This window comes from Spermophilus citellus (genome assembly GCF_964194105.1).
Source record: "Spermophilus citellus genome assembly, chromosome: 14".
In the NCBI taxonomy this organism is placed as follows: Eukaryota; Metazoa; Chordata; class Mammalia; order Rodentia; family Sciuridae; genus Spermophilus; species Spermophilus citellus.
In genome coordinates, this window is record NC_138194.1 from 69,519,003 (window position 1) to 69,538,463 (window position 19,461).

The 19,461-nt window shown below is 37.9% G+C and overlaps 1 pseudogene across 1 annotated transcript in view; it reads right to left on the reverse strand.

Moving 5' to 3' along the window:
• Positions 1 to 4,274: 4,274 nt before the first annotated feature.
• Positions 4,275 to 19,461, reverse strand: part of LOC308633507 (proteasome subunit alpha type-2-like) — a 31,779-nt pseudogene continuing 16,592 nt past the window's right edge. Inside the window, exon 2 of the transcript in view lies at positions 4,275 to 5,062. The product of the transcript in view is annotated as a proteasome subunit alpha type-2-like (transcript). The remainder of the gene's footprint in view (positions 5,063 to 19,461) is intronic.

The following is a 19,461-nucleotide window of genomic DNA, read 5'->3' on the forward strand; positions in this document are numbered from 1 at the left end:
TTTCTACCCACTGGATGCTGGTATCATCCCATCTTCAGTTGTGACTAAAAATATGTCTTTAGATGTTTTCAAATGTTCTCTAGGGTTAGAATTTCCCCTGATTGAGAACCACTGCCTAGAGGATATGGTACGTTATATGATGGATAGAAATGGGTAAGATTTGACATCTGTGAAGTGATGAATGGTAAATGAAAGGCAGATGAATTAGCATGACTACAAGTTGATGTCCTTCCTGCTTATGTTGTCCTGCTTATGTTATAGAAATGTGATAGCAAATGGAATATGAATGCCTTAGGAGATTTTTGTACACATTTCTGGTTTTAATTGTGAGTGCCACAGTACTTCTAACTGGTTCTTCTCTTCTGCCTTTATATAATTACTCTAAGTTATTGAGCAATAAGCACTTGCTTAGTTTCTGTCCATAATCAAAATCAGATTAAAATGCTTCTCTAAAGACCTGAAAGATTGCTTTATTTATTTGTATTCATGTAGAATTTTCTGAGGTAAAAGAGCTGGTGAGGAATCAATATATCATTTTCCAAGTAAACATATTCTGAATGACTTTTTCTAATTTATCTTTGGCATGTAGGTTAATATCTAAATGTAGTGAGCTATTCAACTTGAGGGTTTATTAGAGAGCAAAAGGGACAAGGTACTGTCCCTGTAGAGCCTTCTGTCAATAAGTACAATAAGCTCAAAAACATTTCCTTTGTTAGTTACTTCTCTTATGCTAAGCTTCTGTTTGCTGAGATAAATTTCTTGGGCTGCAACCTTGGGGCTGGGTCCTCTTGTCTTCTCTGTGCTCTTTTCCGTCAAAGAATCTTAATTGTTGTGGCTTTAAATATCAAACTTAAGATGACCCCCAACATTTCTGCCTATAGTTCTTCTGGGTTCCCTATTGATATATCCAAGTGCCTAGTGCTCATCTCCACTTTGATGTTTTATAGACATTTCACATCTAATACCACATTGTATTGAATCTAAGAAGATGTTGATTGTAAGTCACATGTATGTCCATTAAAATTAAAAAACTAAACTATAATACTAAAACACTGTAGGTTTCAGAGAAGTCAACGTAGGTTTAAAAACTGATGTGATTTATTGGAATAGCATCCATAAGAATAAAATAATTAGATATGGCTTTACCAGAGAAGTGCAAAATTTTTATTCTGAACACTAAACAACATTCCTGGAAAATATTAAAGAAGACTTAAGTAAATGAAAAGACATCCTAACTTCAAAGGATCAGAAGACTTACTATTATAAAGATGAAAACAATCCCCAAATTTACCTATAGATTTTGTGAAATCCCATCAGAATTCCAGATGGCATCTTTATACAAATCAACAAATCTATTCTAAAATTCACATGGAAATTCAAGGAACTCAGAAGAGCAAAAATAATCTTGAAATGAAGAACAACGTTGAAAGACACTTTCAAATTTCAAAACTACTACAAAACTATAGTAAGTAATTAATAAGACTGTGGGTGTTGGCATAAGAATAGACATATACATTAGTAGAATAGAATTGAGAATCTACAAATAAACCTTCACATCTAGACAGCTGGTTTTGTATATAAGCATCAAAAATTTCAGTAAGGGTAAGGAATAATATTTTCAGTAAATGGTGCTGGGACAACTGTATATCCACATGTTAAAAAAAAAAAAAAAATGAAGTCGGATCCCAACTGTATGTCATGTTAAAAAAAAAAAGAAAAGAAAGGAAAAAAAAAAAAAAGCTCAAAATGGGTCAAAGACCTAAAACTAAAAATCCTTAGAGGAAAATATAGGAATAAATCTGCATGACCAAAATCTTTACAACAAGTGCTGGCACAATGGATGGGGAAAACCCACACCAAGGTACATAAAATGAAATTTCACAACACTGGGAACAAAGAGAAAAGTCTCTAAAATTCCAGAAAGAGAAAAGTAAAATAGTTTTTTCAAAGAATTAAGAGCAAGAATGGTGAGCTGGGGACATAGCTCAGTGGTAGAGTGCTTGTCTAGCCTAAACAAAGCCCTGGATTCAGTCCCCAGCACTGCCAAAACAAAACAAAACAGAAAGGTATTGGACTTCTTAACAGTCATATTGAACATTAGAGACAATAGAGAAAGAAATACAACATATTTCCCTTGTATGCATGTTTCCTTGCTGAGTTTATAAGCAGGTGAGTTCAACCAAAGTAAGGGAGTAAACAGGGAAAGCAAGTGATGTAGGATCCAGGAAATAGGAGTCCAGCTCACTGGTGAGATGAAGGAAACATGCAAGAAGAGAATGAAGAGCTCAAGATGGCAGCCTGCAGAATCCTACAGACCAACCAGTATAGTTCAATGCAGGAGAAACTTTAAGCAAATGAAATTAATAGATTGCCTTATGAGTGTGAACTTATAGAGAGATTGCACAACTTGGATTTAATTGTAATAAGCACATTGAGCAAAAAAGCCAAGAATAAGCAAGACAATGATCATCTATTTGGAAGATTAAAAGTTATGCAAGAAAGACAAGTTCATCATAGTGTATCCCACGGCTCAGCAATGAATAGCATTAACATAGTAAGAATAATGTAAATACAGATCTAGCCACATTTCTACCTATGAATAAAAGTTTATTGAGAGTATAAAGGAATATAAAATCTCTACATGCGGTGAGGCCTAGCATGTGTCTTAGTGGGGAGGAGCTGAAAGAGAGCTACATTGTTCATTTGTTGTAGTGGGAAGTCCATAGAAAATGCCTAAAATTGGGGATGGGGTGGAATTCAAGAAATATAGATTTAGACACGTAAATATCTAAAGACCAAAATTGTAAGTAGCTGCCGCTGAGAAGAAATTTGGCAGGTGGGAAACTGCTTTTTTTTTTTTCCATAACATTATTAGGACTACTTGAATTTTTAACCTGTGTACATTTTTACTTTGATAAAACGAAAACTAAAGACATGAGTTTTATTTTTAATAGACTTCTCACCATGTTTTTGTTTTGTTTTGTTTTTGGTAGTATGTATGTCTTCACAGTACTCTGGACTTCAGAAGGGTATCTAAGTTCAGGTATTGTAATCAGTCCAGGTATTATTGGTACCTTTGGCATCTCCCTTCAATTAGAGTTTCTATTTTTCATTCCAGAAAGACATGCTTCATGTTCCTTCATTCTGTTTTTCTAGTTCCCTGCATACGATCCTTATTATTAGACTTTCAGGCAGCTGAATGCTCTAAGAAGAGAGTACAAATTTAACATAGCCATTCTTGCTTTCTTTCCATTATTACTTTGAAACAGGCAGATAGGGAACAGAAGTAAACAAGAAAATCATGATTGGTGTTATTCATTCTTCTCCAGGCAAGAATTCAAATAGGTGTCTACTAGGAGAGGGCTTGTACCTTTTAGCCATGCAGCTATCTTGGTCTGATGGGTGGTCTTGACTGTTTGAGGTCGGTTGATTGCATCAATGACAGCAGGATGAAACCATATACAGAAGTATGACCTGAGAATGGCTCCTGTAGTTTTTCCTCACTTCCACTGATCTGCAAAGACTTGACAAAAATATCTCCACTTTGAAGTATAACTTTGGAGAAGGGAAGGCAATAAAAGAAAAAAATTTTAGTTGCACTCTGAAATTTAAACCACTTTTTGGCAGGGTGTGGTTATTAGTTCTTTTAATCACATGCTTAATTATATTCTAAGTTTGATTTTTAATAGTACTTAAGCCATTAAACCTCAAAAGAATGTTTAATGACTGATTCCCCAAATGGAAAATGAAAGAGTTGAACTGAGTGACTTCCAAGACCCCTTTAGTCCTTGAACTTCTGTGACTTGATGACTCAACAGAACTCACAGATTTTAAGTGAACCTTATTTAGGCAGAGTAGAAGTCACTCCAAACTCCATCTGAATGAAAATTTAAAACAAAGCTGCTTATTTTTACATAGTTAAAAAGAAAGAAATTTCTGTATTCTACAGAGGAGGACTAGATAGTTGAGGGATAAATAGAAAATAACATGAACTAAGGGGAAATACTTATTGGAACTCTGATGCTAATCATGACTTTTTTTCTATATCTTATGATCTGCCATGGGGGTCGGTGCTTATAGTCCTCAAGAGAGACCCTCGCTCCTGGGGCTAGCTAATTCCTAAAGATAAAACAAATTACTTAAGGATAACTTTCATATCCCAATCAACCAAGTCGAAGTCTACTCACAACCACCTCCTATATTTAACTATCATATGCCATGTCAACATTTTTATATAATAGTTTTTATGATTTATAAGTGTCATTTTCAAAACATCAGTCTAGTAAACCATGTAGAAATAAGTATGCAAAAAGTCTGCAAAACAAAACATTTTTTAAACATGTTTTGGTAGATAGATTATCTGAAATTCTGGATTGTTCAGTCATTTCGTTATTCTGCTATGGCGACCAAGTAATCCTTAACTTCAGTTGGAGTAAACGGCCTAAATCCAGCTTCATTGCAGATTCTAACTTTTATGTTATCTTCTGTCATCTGCCCTTCAAGACTTTCCTTTAGGGTTAAGATGGCTGTATGAATGGCATCTTCAACTTCCAAATCTTCATTATATCTTTTCTTAAGCAATATTTTCCCATTCACATAGTTCTTTCTTTTTAGGAAAAGTGAGCTCTAGATGGATCTGACTGAAATAAATATGGTTGTCCCTCCTTCCATCCACAAATAAGAAACTCCAAATGGACAAACACCACATGTCTGGGTATTTTCTTGCATCACAGAAGCTGCTTACTGTACCAGCTAACTGTGGGAATGGGTTCTTAGAAAACAAGATAATATTGCTGAGCAAGTTTTCGAGCTCTGTGCACAAACACTCTGTAATCTGGGCCTGTGGCACTATAGACCAAAGCTCTATGTTTGGTAATTGGTTCCAGCTTGTAAACACTTCACTTATTATACAGAATGGATTTCTATTTCTTCTCAGTTGCTAATACCACACAATTTGCAGCTTTAATTCCCACTGAAGGGGCTCCTCCAGTTACAGTAGCCAAAGCATATTCAATCTGGACAAGTTTATCAGATGGGCTCCCCTCATAGTCAGATAGGACAACTAAATGGGGTATTACTGATCCTTAAGAAAGTGGCCAAACCAGAATTCTTCCCTTATTTTTTTTAATATTAAAAAAAAAATTCTTCAGTGATGATTTTCTTACATTGGGTACGATGTTTTACCTCAACTGAATATAGTCAGTGAAAAGCTATAACCGTGCTCTGACATCTTTACCCAGAGAGCCAAAGCACCCATGTCAATATTTCTAACCTGCTAAGTCATCCCAGGGCCAGGTATCCAGCAATAGAGACCACTCTGATTGCCCCAAGCCTCCTGAAGTTATTCACACTGGCCAGCCCTAAGCTGTTTACTGGACTTCCCTGGCCTTCTCTGGGAAGCCCTGGTAAAGGCTCTGGCCTAGACTTCTCTTTCCTGCTTCTGCCTCCTGACCAGACTTAGTGCTCCCCATATGGCCCTGTGTGGCTTGGCATGCCTCCTTCTCTAGGAAATACAAGCAATAAATTCTTTCAATGGCATTGGCCTTCTTGTGTCATCACTCAGTCACCTCCACAATATAAAATCCCATGAGTACAATGGAACAATGACCTGAGCTCAGTTTCAGTTATCTGTGTAGACTGTTTCCTATTATTTTTACAGTTACAGAGGGTTGGTTCTCTTGCTCAGGACATCTTCTGATATCCCAATCATTCAACTCAGGCCCTGTGAGGGCCATGCAGCTTTCCAATATTTCATGATCACACATGAAACCTCTAGACTAGGCCAGATGCCTCAAAATAAATGACTTTAGTCCTAAAGTATAAGGTGCCAAAGGTATCTGGGAATAAAGATGGAGAATGAGAGCCACTGTAGCTATTACTTGTTTCTTCTAAAATAATTGTCATATAACATGCTTTTCTGAGGCTAAGTCCTTAATAGCCTCTTTCTATATAAAAGCCTCTTTAGGATAATAGTAACAACTATAATTTATTGGTGCACTTGTTGGTATCTCTAACCCTTACATCAGAACAGGTCTGATGATTCCCAATTTATTGATAAAGAAACCACAATTACAAGAGTTTTATTGTCATATAACTACAAGATAGATGGCCAGTAAGTAAAAGAGCCAGGATTGAGAATTCAGAACTGTCTGATTCTAAATCCTGATTTTTCCCCCCATGGCATGCTGCCTGGAAATGAATGCCAATGTGGAGTCTTCACAGTCTTTGGCTGTGAATGGCTGATACTATGTATCAGACTTAAGATGATCAACCATGGGTGCCAAATTTCTTTTTATTGTCATAAACACACCCAGCTACCTTTCTGGGCTACACAAGAAAATCTCATTACCTCTGGCTCTTGTTTCTTAATCATAAAATTAAGGTTTTGCAGTAGATTTCTTTTACAACAATTTGGATTATCTTAAAACATGATTTTAACTTTGCTAAGTATAATGTATGAGAAATTTATTGTTTATTCCCCTCTTATTTCTTCTTAACCAGAGTCCTCAAATACCTAAATGTGAGTTTTATTTAACTGACATTTTATCTTTTTTTATATGATTTCAGAAAGTCAACAGTAAACATGAATTGTTTAACCTTAAAGAAAACTATTTTTAGTGGCTTGGAATTTAAAGTATGAATAAATGAAGGATGTCTTTAATAAACAGGTGATGTGTTATTTGGGGGAAATGTAGCATGACATATGGATTCATCCAATATAGCCATCAGGATGTTCCTACATACTTGGTATAGTTAAAATTCCCAAGATAGATGTGTGTATGTATGCCAATCTGAGTAGTTAATTTCACCATTGACTGGCCTCTGCTGGACTTGTGCTTCAGCCAAGTCTGTTTGTGGGGATGAATAGATATACACAGGTCCTCTCAACAGATCCATCTTTTGACCCCTGGCTTAAATGCATCAGATGTTTGACTTGCTAGAATCTGTGACCATAATAGTGTGTTATTATCTGTTCCATTGGGAGTTAGACCCCAAGCACTTGACCAATTAACCCTAGAATCTCCTCAGCTATCCTAACAACCATTCAGTCCAGGAGATGTGAAATTTTTGCATCATCTGGGCAAGTCATGCTATCTTACTGTGTCTCAGCTTTGACATTTACCCACGGGGATAATCTAAGACAACATTTTGCCCAATAGTATATTTTACCGTGTAGAGGACTGCCTGCAAGTAGTTGACCTATTTCTGAAATAACCCAATTAATTGGAGGGAAAGACTGTATACAAAATTAAGAACTATAATATCAACTACAAAGTAACTATAATTAATTGAAAAATTGTATTTTTAAAAAAATTTTCACTTTGAGGAACAATTTAACATGGGGAAAAGAAAGAGAAATAGAGATTTTTCCCTATTTTTGACCAAAAAGATTTTGGGGAAACACATATTTTATTATGATTTTTCTTGCTATTCAGTAAAACACATATTTGTTATAACATGATGGATCCTGAGTTCTTTCAGACAAACTATCTGGTTTTATTATTATTACAATTAAGAGAGTGTATCTTTCAGCTGGCACAGCATTTCCCGCTTTCATAATATAAAGTGCTTACTTGAATTGTGATCACAAAGTGGCAAAATGAAAACTTCAGGTCATAAATAGGTATTGAAATATAATGAAGGCAGCAGGTCCAAATTATTGGAAATGCAGCTGAATAAGCATTTAGAGAAGGGTGTGCTCCTAAATGACACCAGTTTATCTGTCTGCCTAGTAGAAAAAGGGTGAGTCGACTTGCTAGACAAGTTCAGCAGAGACAAACATGAAGAGTCTGAAATTGTGAGAGTTCTCATGTCATGTTCCCATAGGGTGGCATTTGTCAGGTTAAGGGGAGAAAGAAGAGAAGCAAGGAAGGAAGAAGGGAGGAAGGGAGGGAATCATCAAGGAATTTGCTTTTCAGCACAATGTAACACAGACCATGGGATCTTCATGTTAAATCAGGGGTTGGTATTTTCAGTGGTTAGTGTCTGAGAGCAGCCATCTGCTTTTTTTTTCTTTTTTCCTCCCTCCCTCCCTCTCTCTCTCTCTCTCTCTCTCTCTCTCTCATACCCGAATGCTGTATGTGTCATGTCCCTGATTCCTTTGCATTAATCATCTCTGGAGAGTTCCAATAGTATGATGCACCTGGAGAATTACTACATGGACAGTCATTTCCAATGGTCCAAAAATATGCCCTCTATTGGCAAGAGAAACTCTGCCTTCAAAGATTTGATATTTATTTTCTCATTCATCTTCTTCCTCCTTCCAAACAAAATAAACCAGATAACTACTGATATTTTCTTAAATCATCATTGCTTGATTGCCATCCCAAAGCACATATCAAAGAAGGGAACTAGAGAGGGACTGGCTCAATTTAGGAATCACTTTGGAAAATGATGATACCACTGGTTACCAGTGACAAGTTCTGCTCCCTCACATGTTGAGTATAACATTAGAGAATCAGGTAGAGGCAAGAATATAAAGCTGGGTTTATTTAAAAAGGGGATGCTCAGTGGGATGGCCAAAAGGTGAGAAGCAGATGGGCTGGAGGGGCCATGGTAGAGTGATCTGGGGAGGAAGGGGACATAATTAACAACTTTTATAACTCCCTGTAGGGAGGGAAAATCCCTGGGACAGGATACCTTAACTACAAGTTGGAGCAGGGACAGGTTATCTTGATAAGGGTGAAAGAAGGGCTCTGAAGGCATTAGCATTGCAATCCCTCTCCAACTTCCCAGACCCAAATTGTCCTCTGTTCTGATTACCTGTCTTTAATTCTGGCTTTAATGAGAGGAGACAAATCAAGGCCTGCTCAAACAGAATAATCATGAGGTTAATCTTATGTATAAAACATATGTTGATTTCTATGAATAACTCAAATATGTCTAGCCTAATCATTTATTAGCTAGCCTCTTTGTAATTACATTGTAGGGATTTTTTTTCTTTACATCATTTACTTCTACTGATGCTTTCAATCTTTATCACAGTCAGAAAAGCATTTGCTTAAAGTGAGAGGAAGGGTCTACTATATCTGTTAACAGTGTGAAGCAAGTGCTTGACCAAGGTTTAGAAGCTTGGTGGCTTCTGGTTCCCATAGGAGCTGGGGAGACCGGGATCACTGAGAACTATGGAGGGTGATAGATGCACCTGATTCATCATGTGAGCAATGAGAGGGGTCACTGCAAGTCAGTCACTCATCTAACCTTCAAAAGGGAATAGAATTGAGTGGACAAGCATAGCAGGTCGTCATCCTCCTCATTTTTTTTTCTTTCTTTTTTTTTTTTTTTTTGGGTGGTACTGGGGTTTGAACCCAGGGCTTTGTGCATGCAAGGCAAGCACTCTACCAACTGAGCTGTAACATACCCAGCCCTTCATCATTTTTCATATAAACAAAAATCCTAGATTAAAATCGGAGTTGAGACTTCGATGGCAAATTTTGTTCTGTGTTCTGTATAGTGAATTTCATGTTAAAGTCTGAAAATCTGTTAACAGAATCAATAAAATATCTTCTATTATTCATTTTAGAAATGTGCACATCTTCTGTGATTCCTTTTCTCTGCCACCCTGTGGATTTTACTTAAAATTGCAGTAGTGATGTCCCGAGTTGAATAGATCAGCCGATGTTTGTATGGTTTGGAATTACCTCTTTTGAATTTTTTTAAAGAATTGGCACACACTATTAACAAACACTTTTAAAATCCACCATAGGTTAATAATAAAAATTATTATTAGGACATTATTATTATTATCAAGGACATCTAGGTCACTTTTACAATTTTTCAAAACAGTTTTTATTATTAAATTATTTTTTAAATTTATACCCGTTTCTATGTATATATCTATGGGCATACTTATGTCCATTTCTATATTTTGGACAGGAATTTTGATTAACACTTCTAATTTCTTTTGGATTTGTTAAATGCAAAAACTTTGAAGCATACAGGAAAGTTGGAAGAATTTTAGAGTACGTGGCCATAAATTCACCCCTAGATTCTACTATTAGCATTGCACTTTACTTGCTTTATCAGTTACCCACATACTTATCCCTCTGTTCGCCTTTTTTTTTAAAGAGAGAAGAGAGACAGAGAGAGAGAGAGAAAGAGAGAAAATTTTTTAATATTTATTTTTTAGTTCTTGGCAGACACAACATCTTTGTTTGTATGTGGTGCTGAGCATTGAACCCAGGCTACATGCATGCCAGGTGAGCGCGCTACCACTTGAGCCACATCCCCAGCCCACACCTTTATTTTTTTAATGAATTTACATTTATAGACATTAGTGTACTTCCTTCTAAATGCCCTTCAGTAATAAGAGCTTGATATTTATTTGTACTATCTTTTGAGCTAAAATATTCATACAGTGAGATGCTCAGATCTTAAGTACCATTTGATGAATTTTGGTCCCTTTTAACAGCCTATGAAATATAGTATGTTAGCATTATCCCAGCAAGTTTGCCTTTCCCTGTCACAATTCATCTTTACCCCACCCCCACCAAAGGGACCCATCATTCTAGTTTATTCTTTGTTGATTGGCTTTGTCTCTCCTTGAAATGTCTCTACATGAAATCCTATAACATGAACTCTTTGGTAAGGCTTCTTTCACTCAGCAAAATATTTTTTTTTTTTTGGAACAACATAAAACATTTTTTACACAATACCCTCTTTAAATCATATTTTCTCTTTTCTCACCTTTTGCCAACTGATATCTTTTTTGTTTTGACAAATGATAGTATTTGTTCCACAGTGATCTTTACCAAACGCTCTCAAACCAATAAAAGTTACAGAAAGACATACATGATAATCTAGATGAAAAATTCTAAATAAAATCACATCTATGCATTTTTGACTCTCACAGCAAGGATTATTATTCTCATTTTCCTTGAGGCAAAGCTGAGGTAGCATGTCTTGGGCTATGAAACTGGACAAGAATACACATCCTGACTTAACTCCAGCTTTTAAATTTTCATGTTATTTCCCTACTCTACCAATTTTTTTATCAGCATAATGTTTTTGAGATTCATATTTACATTTTGAGGTTGTGTTGGTTAGTCTTTTTATTGTTAAATAGAATTCTGTTGTATAGCTATACCATAGTTTATTTATCTAGGATCCTACTGATGGAAAACAAACTTTTTCCATTTTTTAATTACTACGATAATGATGCTATGCACTTTTTGTGTGAGTCCATTTTTGAGTATATTTATTTATCTTGGGTAAATAAATAAGAGTAAAATACATAGGTCATATGGTTTATGAATGTCTAGTTTCTGAGAAATGCCCTAACTTTTTTTTCAAAGTGGTTGTACATCCTAATACCAGTGTGTGAAAATTCCTGTTGCTCCTCATTCTTACCTACATTTGATATTGTCTAGTCCTTTTAATTTTAATAAAGGAGTGCCAGGCCTATTTTCTACTTACAGGATTTCTCCATGTATCAGTTTTTCCGTAATAAATATCATGGGCAAAAGGTTTCTAGGTTCTTCTCAGGAAATCTAAATCTAAATCTCACTACTACTCAATTCATGAAAATTTTTGTTTTAAGAAATATTTAAGAACAGGGTGCAGTGGTGCACACCTGTAATCCCAGCAGCTTGGGAGGCTGAGGAGGCAGGACAATGGCAAGTTCAAAGCCACCTCAGCAATTTAGCAAGGCCTTAAGCAACTTAATGACACCCTGTCTCAAAAGGCAGGGGTGGGATGGGGGTTTATGGTACAAAACAATAACAACAACAACAACAACAAAAAAAAACAGAAATAAATAAGAAATCATCCTTGATAATATGTAGCCTATTCATTTCTGTTAAGATCCAGATTCTATCCCTGGATAGAGAGCTGAATTTCTGAAAAGCTTTCATTTGCCACTTTTTGGTAATTGTTTCTTTTGAACTCTACTTCATGTTACACTTTTACCTTCCCATTAGCAGCACTGTCAGAAATAGCCATAGGAAACTTAGTTTGTATTCATGTAAGAAAGCTAATAAAGTTGTAAATGGTTCTTCCAGTCTCTTGTAATTCAGTGTGGGGATCATCTTTGCTTATTTCTCCTGATCTACTGAAAGTTTCTTGTTTGTTTGTCTTATAAACCCTGTGACTTGTGGCTAATCTTCTCCCCACTCAATCACTAGGAGGCCTAGAAATTGTGACCTACTTCCTTTTCAAGAATTTCTGGTACATTAAACATTATTGTATATGTTACCTTTGGCTTTGTTCTACAATGCTATTCTTGGTTTTTCTCTTCATTTCCCTCTCTTTACCTATTTTGATTCTCTTGTATTTTATAAACCTCCTCAAATGATTCTCACACTGAGACTAGCTTACAAATAAAAATTTGACTAGTTTGGTATGCTGTTTAAAGCACTGATTATTCAGAATGGACATGTTTAGAATAGATGAATCATAAGAACAGGTTACATACCATTCTTTTATAATTAGGGTAATTAGAATCGCTAGTCATTTAATAAAAGCAACATTATTCACAATAGCCAAAAGGAGGAAATAAGCCAAATGTCCATCAATAAATGAATGGATAAATAAATGGTGGCATATACCTATAATGGAGTATTATTCAGTCATAAAGAGAAATTAAATTTTGATACATACTACAACATGGATGAACATTAAAAACATTATGTTAAGTGAAATAAGCCAGTCACGAAAAGATGATATTGTATAATTCCACTTATATGAGGTATTTAGAATACATGAGTTCATAGAGACAGAAAACAAAATAGACATTACCACATTTGAGAGATTAAGTTATTGCTTAATGGTTATAATTTCTGTTTGAGGTTGAAAGAGTTTTGGAAATGAACAGCAATGATGGTTATACAACATTGTAAATTTTCTTTATGCCACTCAATTTTCAGTAAAAAATAGTTAAAAATGGCAAATTTCCAGTTATGCATATTTTTGCACAATAAAAAAAATTAAAAACAAGTTAAATGCCATTCTTTTGTGATTTAGATAATTAGAATTGCTAGTCTTAATGAGTTGTAGTAGTTGTCTCTTTAGTTTTTTTCAGAGGACATCCTAGAACCCATGCTATATAGTTGATTATTATAAAGAAGATCATGTTAAAGGACATGTTAGAATTGGGAGTCACATTTAAGAGTATTTGGCCAAGGAAGCAATATTATGTAAATTGCAGAGGTGACCAAAAATAGCCCATAATAACTGAGTCATTACAAAAATTACTCTGCGTGTGTCCCACAACAATCACAAAACCAGAAGGCAGTAGGGAAAGGAAGGACTGGACTCTGGACACCGGATAGGCAGGAGTGAACCTGTCTATTGTGCAAAGTGCTGAACAATGCCCTGAAACAGTCCATCTCAGGAGCAGAACAGTGGCACAGGGAATCTGTAGAGGAAGCCAGGTCCAGAGGCAGGGAGGAAGTGGGTGGATGGGAGGCTCTGCCGAGTCAGAGCCCCACCCACTGGGCAGGGCAAAGGGCAGCACTCCAGGCAGGGTGAAGTTGAAGATCCTGGCGATTTCATAGGTCAAGGACTCAGAAATAGGACGTCTGGGGGAAGTTATCAATCCCCTACAAATATTCACATCTGAAATGAGTTAGGCATTTGGGGATACTGAAAAGGAAAGATTGACCTGAAAAGAGAAGTTCCCACAAGCCATTGGCATGCAGGAAACACCCATGAACCTTTGAAATGCAAAGCAAGCATTACGTGAGCAACCTAGCCCGCGTCCTTCGCCCTGCTCCTTAGCCCTCGATCCAAGCCCTTGTGTGCAAATGCTAGAAAACTTGCACAAAATTGAATTTCTCTGCTCTGGCTCCACCTCTAGCCCAGCCCCTAACTACTGTCCCTTTATATATATTAATGCCGGTGTCAAGGGGCTGCTGTCTCTCCATCTGATTGAGGGCTGTATTTCCCCCTGAATGTGTACATTCCTTGCTTTATCCTAAAAGCTTCTCACTGTCAAGATACCTACATGCTCACCTGAACGTGTATTTATTACTTTAACCCAAAAGATGTGTCACTGGAGACAGCCTGCATTCTCCCTTGAATGTGTATCTGCTTTCCTAAATAAATCTGTCATGTATCTGCTTTTCCTAAATAAACTTCTCCAGGTAAATAAATCTGTGACAAAAGGATATTCATATCCTCCAATCTAACAATATGTTTTCAAGGGATTTGTTCTATAGACATCATCATCTAGCATGAAGATGTAACAATACAAATATTTTTTATAGCAAGAGTCTTTAAAATAATGCAACATTGTGATAAATGTTCAACAATAAAAAAATTCCTACAGTAACATAACAAAGTAATTAAATATGTTGTGGAGGATTTGGAAAGGCATACAAAGATATTTCTGTTTTTACAAATAGTATAGACTATTCCTTGGTTTGACAGTACTTGAGTCTTATGCCTGCTTATGTAAATACTCTACTAAAAAATAAAAGGAGATTTCATGGTCAACATTTTCTGTCTAAAGCTATCTAGGTTACTCAGAACTTCTTTTGGTTGCAGAGTGAAATTGTGGGGTAACATGGGTCTTTTTCTTTCTTATTTCATCTCATGTGGCTGAAGTGTTTTATTACCTTTAGATATTTTACAGAAAGGATTCTTTATTGCCTGAATTGAGAGGTCAAAGACTGTTTTTTTAAATTTTTGCTTTTAGCTGGACATGGTGGTGTTTGCCTATAATTCCCGTGAATTGAGAAGTGGAGGCAGGAGGATTATAAATTTGAGGTCAGCCTCAGAAATGTAATAATAGGCTGTCTCAAAATAAAAGATAAGAAGGGTTGAGATGTGACTCAGTAGTACAGTACCCCTGGGTTCAATCCCTAGTACTGCAAAATTTAAAAAAAGAAGAAGTGTTTGCTTTTATTATTGCAGAGGGGGCTATACAGTACTAAATTCTGCATGCATGCATCCATCCATCCATCCATCCATCCTCTAACCACCTACCATGCAACTCAGCTTTGCTTTCTGTGTTGGTAAGCTAACATTAGACAAGCCTATATTTTAAAGAATAAAGGTGGGGCAGACCATCCATAAGTAAACCATACATGATTGTAGGTAATAATAAGTGTTAATCAAAAATTGAACAGGAGAGAGCTAAACTGGATGGATGTGGCTGCTAAAGGTAGAATGGCCAGGAAAGGATGCTCTCTGACAATTGTGTATGACCAGCCATACATGTTCAGCAGACAAAGAGGAGATACAGGGTCCAATCTTATCCTTCATTCTCCTGTTAAATAATAAACCATGCTAGTCATACAGTTTATAATTATATGCTCTGTGTTAAGTACGGAGGGATGCAGGTGTTGTATTATTTAGAAGGAACTTTCAATAAATGTTATTCTTGACTCTGGTACCTGCATTACTGAAAACCTAGAAAAAAATATTATCAGGTCATCAGTTTAGATTTTATAAATTTCTATTTTATAAATTTCTTCAAAATTTCTATGCTCAGGAAAGTTCTAGAATTGTTCTCTAAGTGGACTGAGTCTCAAACTTGCTGCCCTGGCGGGAATAGGGGGTGCCTGACACCCCCAGGAGTGATGGGCCATGTCATCAGTACTCACCTAGCTACTGCCAAGGTGGTGTCTGCCCTTTCTCACAATCCTGCACCAGACCATAGAGCAAGGTGGTGGCTGCTCTGCTAGAGACCACATAGTTCATTCTATTCATTCATTTGGCAATAATTTCCTGAGCTCCTGCCATGGGCTAGGCTCTGGAGATTGCAGTGTGCTTACAGCCTAGTGGGAAAGGCAGACTATAAACGCCAGCAACTGCAGAAAATTACAGCAGTGTTATGTAAAGGCGCAGTGGGGACACAAAGCAGGGACCCTTCACTTGAGCAGGAAGGAGTAGGTAGAGTGGAAGAAATAGCGTTCTTAGCAGCAGGAGTATACAAAGCCTGGAGGGTCAAATGCTGAACTGTTAGAGGAACCGAAAGCATATGTGGCTGAGGCATAGAGGGCATGGAGAGCAGTGAAGAGAAGGTGATCCAGAGGCATGTTGTTCTGTTCGTCCATCATGTTTTCAACAGGAAAATTTCAAACATACTGACGGGAGAAATTAATATAATGAACCCCCATACCTGTCCCCCAGATCCCAAAATCATCAACTCATGGTCATGTTTTGTCTACATTTCTATCATTGTGCCAACTCCCCTGCCCTTACCCCCTGGATTATTTGGGAACAAATCCTAGATATTTTATCATTTCAAAAGTAATTTTTTTTGCATTCATTCTCCATTTATTTTATCTTCATTCCTGTTGTAATACCTTCTCATGGTAAACAACCAATAAATAAATTCACTTGTTTGTTGAATCAAGATACCAATATTAAGTGGAAGAAAGAAAGGCAGGCATCAAGCCAACAATTAAGAGTACTGTCCACCATATTGGAGTTTGCGCTTTATTCTATGGGTGCTTGGAACTAAGTGTAAGGTCTTTGATCAGAAAGGGACATAAAGAGGTTACTCTGCCTAAAGCAGGGAGGAAGAAGTAGAGGGGGTAGTTGCATCTGCAGAGAGATTTTGGGGAGGCTATTTTACAAATTGAGGCAACTAGATTATCCCTGTGTGTGGGAAAGGGTAAGAAACTACAAGTGGAAGAAAACTAAAGGCAGGGGGGAAAGTCCAACTAGAAAAACAGGAAGGAAAGCAGACAGTGAGAGAGAACAAAAAAAAGCAATGAGTCAGAGGAAGATGAAGGAAGATGTCTAAAGGAGGAGGATGCTGAGGAATACTGACAGAGAGGGGACGGAGCACAAAGGGCCTGAAAGGTTTTCACCACTGATTCTAACTAGCCATGCCAAGCCAATGCCTGCTGAAAGGGGTTTGCCCATTTCCTGCCATTTTTCTTTCCCTCAACGGGCAATGTGCCAACAGCACTCCAGGGGGAGAACCCTGGTCTCAAGAACAGATCCAAGGAGGAAGGGAGGGATGCAGGGAAGGTCAGCAACAGTAGTTCTCAGGGTCTTTGGGTATTTAAGGAGTACTGGACAATGTAGGGGAGGTGAAATATAGACAGGAAAAGATCTGGAAGGAGTCAGGCTGGGGGAGGGGGAACCTCCAGCCCACTGGGAAATGATTCAGGGACCAACGCTCTTCCAGAAAGAGCTGGAATGGGAGCAAGTGCCAGGACACTGGGAAGAAGACCATTGTCCCTGGCATATATGAGTGGTGTTTAATAGAATGCCCACCGCTCAAGGCTGTAGTGGACACAGGCACAAGGAATGACGCAGCTAGCCAAACCCAAGCACACGCTGTGCTCCAGGTGTAGGAGCTACCCCTTGTTTCTAGCACTACCACCCCAATCATACTTTTGGGATTAGGGTCTTGATGAAGTGGATCTTGCAAGTGAATATTCTTTAGAACTTGAAGTGTGCCAGGCAGATTACCAATATTTGAGACATTCCTATTTTCTAAACTGGCAAGATTTAATGAGGATTCATGACCATCTTTTGTTTTAGGATTGGGAAAACCAGGGGCTGCCTCTCCTCTGTGAGCCAGGCAGTGATGTGAGGGATTCCCCTACATACAGCCACCTCCCACTCCAGTCCTTCCTGGGTGGTGTAAGGGGGACCGAGTCCTTGGATGGTGGGTAACATTTGTGGTCTATGCTCATTTATTGGGTGCATTGGATCTCCAACATATCCTCAGCATGGATGAGGCAGGGTTTGTTTTTGTCTTTCTTCATTCTTCATTGGGACCAGTGAGAGGCCACCACCTAGAAGTGTGTTTACTTGGCAGATTTCACTTCACCTGTGCGATGACTACTCTTAGATGGAGGTTGGCAGACCATCTGGAAATTACCCAGAGCTCTGTTCCTGTTACAGTTCAGATCTTCCATGTCCCAGAAGAGGCCACATTCTCAGGATTTGGTCCTTAGGGGGTGCTCTCAGGAGGTCGTGGAACTTTTAAGAAGTGGAGCCTAGTGGGAGGTCTTCTGGTCTCTGTGGACATGTTCTTGAAGGGGACAGTGGAACTCCAGCTCCTTCCTCTTGCTTTCTTTCACTTCCCAGTCATGAGCTGAGCCTCTTTGCTACACCATACACTCCCACCATGATGTGCTGCCTCACCACCAGCAATGGGACCAACACCCAATTATGGAAGGAAACCTCTAAAACTCTGAGCCAAAATAAACCTTTTCACTTTGTCAGTTGACAACCTCAGGCATTTGTTACAATAATGAAAAGCTAACACATTAACAGCTTTCATCAGCAGTAAAGGTAACTTTTAGAAAGCTGTCTGGTATCTTCTCTATTCAGAACTTGGAGGTTTGCTCTTTATGGGAATCCCTGTGCAATGCTGTGTGTGGCCTGCTGAGGGCCATTGCCAAGTAGGAATGATGCATCGAAATTTCCTTGCCAGCGTACCCCATGTTAAATGGACTTGCCTTGGAAATTTGCTGTGACATTGCATGTGTGTTTGAGAAAGGTGACCCTGCTCAAGGACGAGGGTGGATCCAGGTTTAGGGTGTATCCTGCAGGTTTTAGGAAGTATCCTGGTTTAGGATAATTTGGGTTTAAGGCGTTCCTGGTTTAAGACAATCTGGGTTTAGGGAAGTTCCAGGTTTAAGGTTATTGCTGCTGGGAATAGGGCGTATCCTGCTGCCTGAGTTCCCGTTGAGTTCTCGTGGAATTGAGAAAGTATTTTTTGGGACGTGAATTGTGCGGCAGAACTGGGATTTCCCCAGAAAGTGTGTAGAGGCCGGTGTGAGTTCGGGAATAAAGAATTGCTGTTTGAATCTACAAGGTGTGTGGTGGCTCGTGATTCAGTGCCCAGCCAAGACTGTGGCAGTGGCCAACCCTCCATAGACAAGGTTCAGTCTCTAGCAAAGGAAGACAATGTCCTGACCCAGGATCATGCAGACATATACCCCAAATGTCTCTTGGTTTATTTGTGATATAGATGGACAAATCTCTCCAAAATTCTTTATAGAGACATTTGTATCAAAAAAGAAACTAACAGGAACAAAAGGTGAGCAAGGAGGTGGTGGATGTCATTTATTCGTTCATACCAAGAAACTGCACACATCTTATTGAAACAGGAGCAACCATTTAACCTATCTTGCCCAAGAACATTTGTCACAGTTACTGTGCACTTTGTTCTTCATGAAGAACAACCTCTGACATGGCAGATTCTAGGGCATTCAGGCCCAATTGAATAATTTTCTTATTTCTCTCCTGTCCTTTCAGTTGGTGATGGATTGATCAGACATAAATGTCTGCCCTGTCATCTCAATATTTGTGCTTAAAGCCCTGAACAGTACAGCAAAATAGTTCATCATGTTTTATCAGAAAATAATTCTAGATAAGAATGTGCTCTTAGAAACATGACAAGTGAATCATCCTTGAAATTTATAGGTCATAGTCACCTTAAAAAAAGGCTTTCAACAAAATGTTCTTATGACTCTGCCTTGGTTAACAGAGGTGGGCTTGACCGTCACTTAGACTTCTTACAGTATTAATTTGGACTTCTGAGAGCAC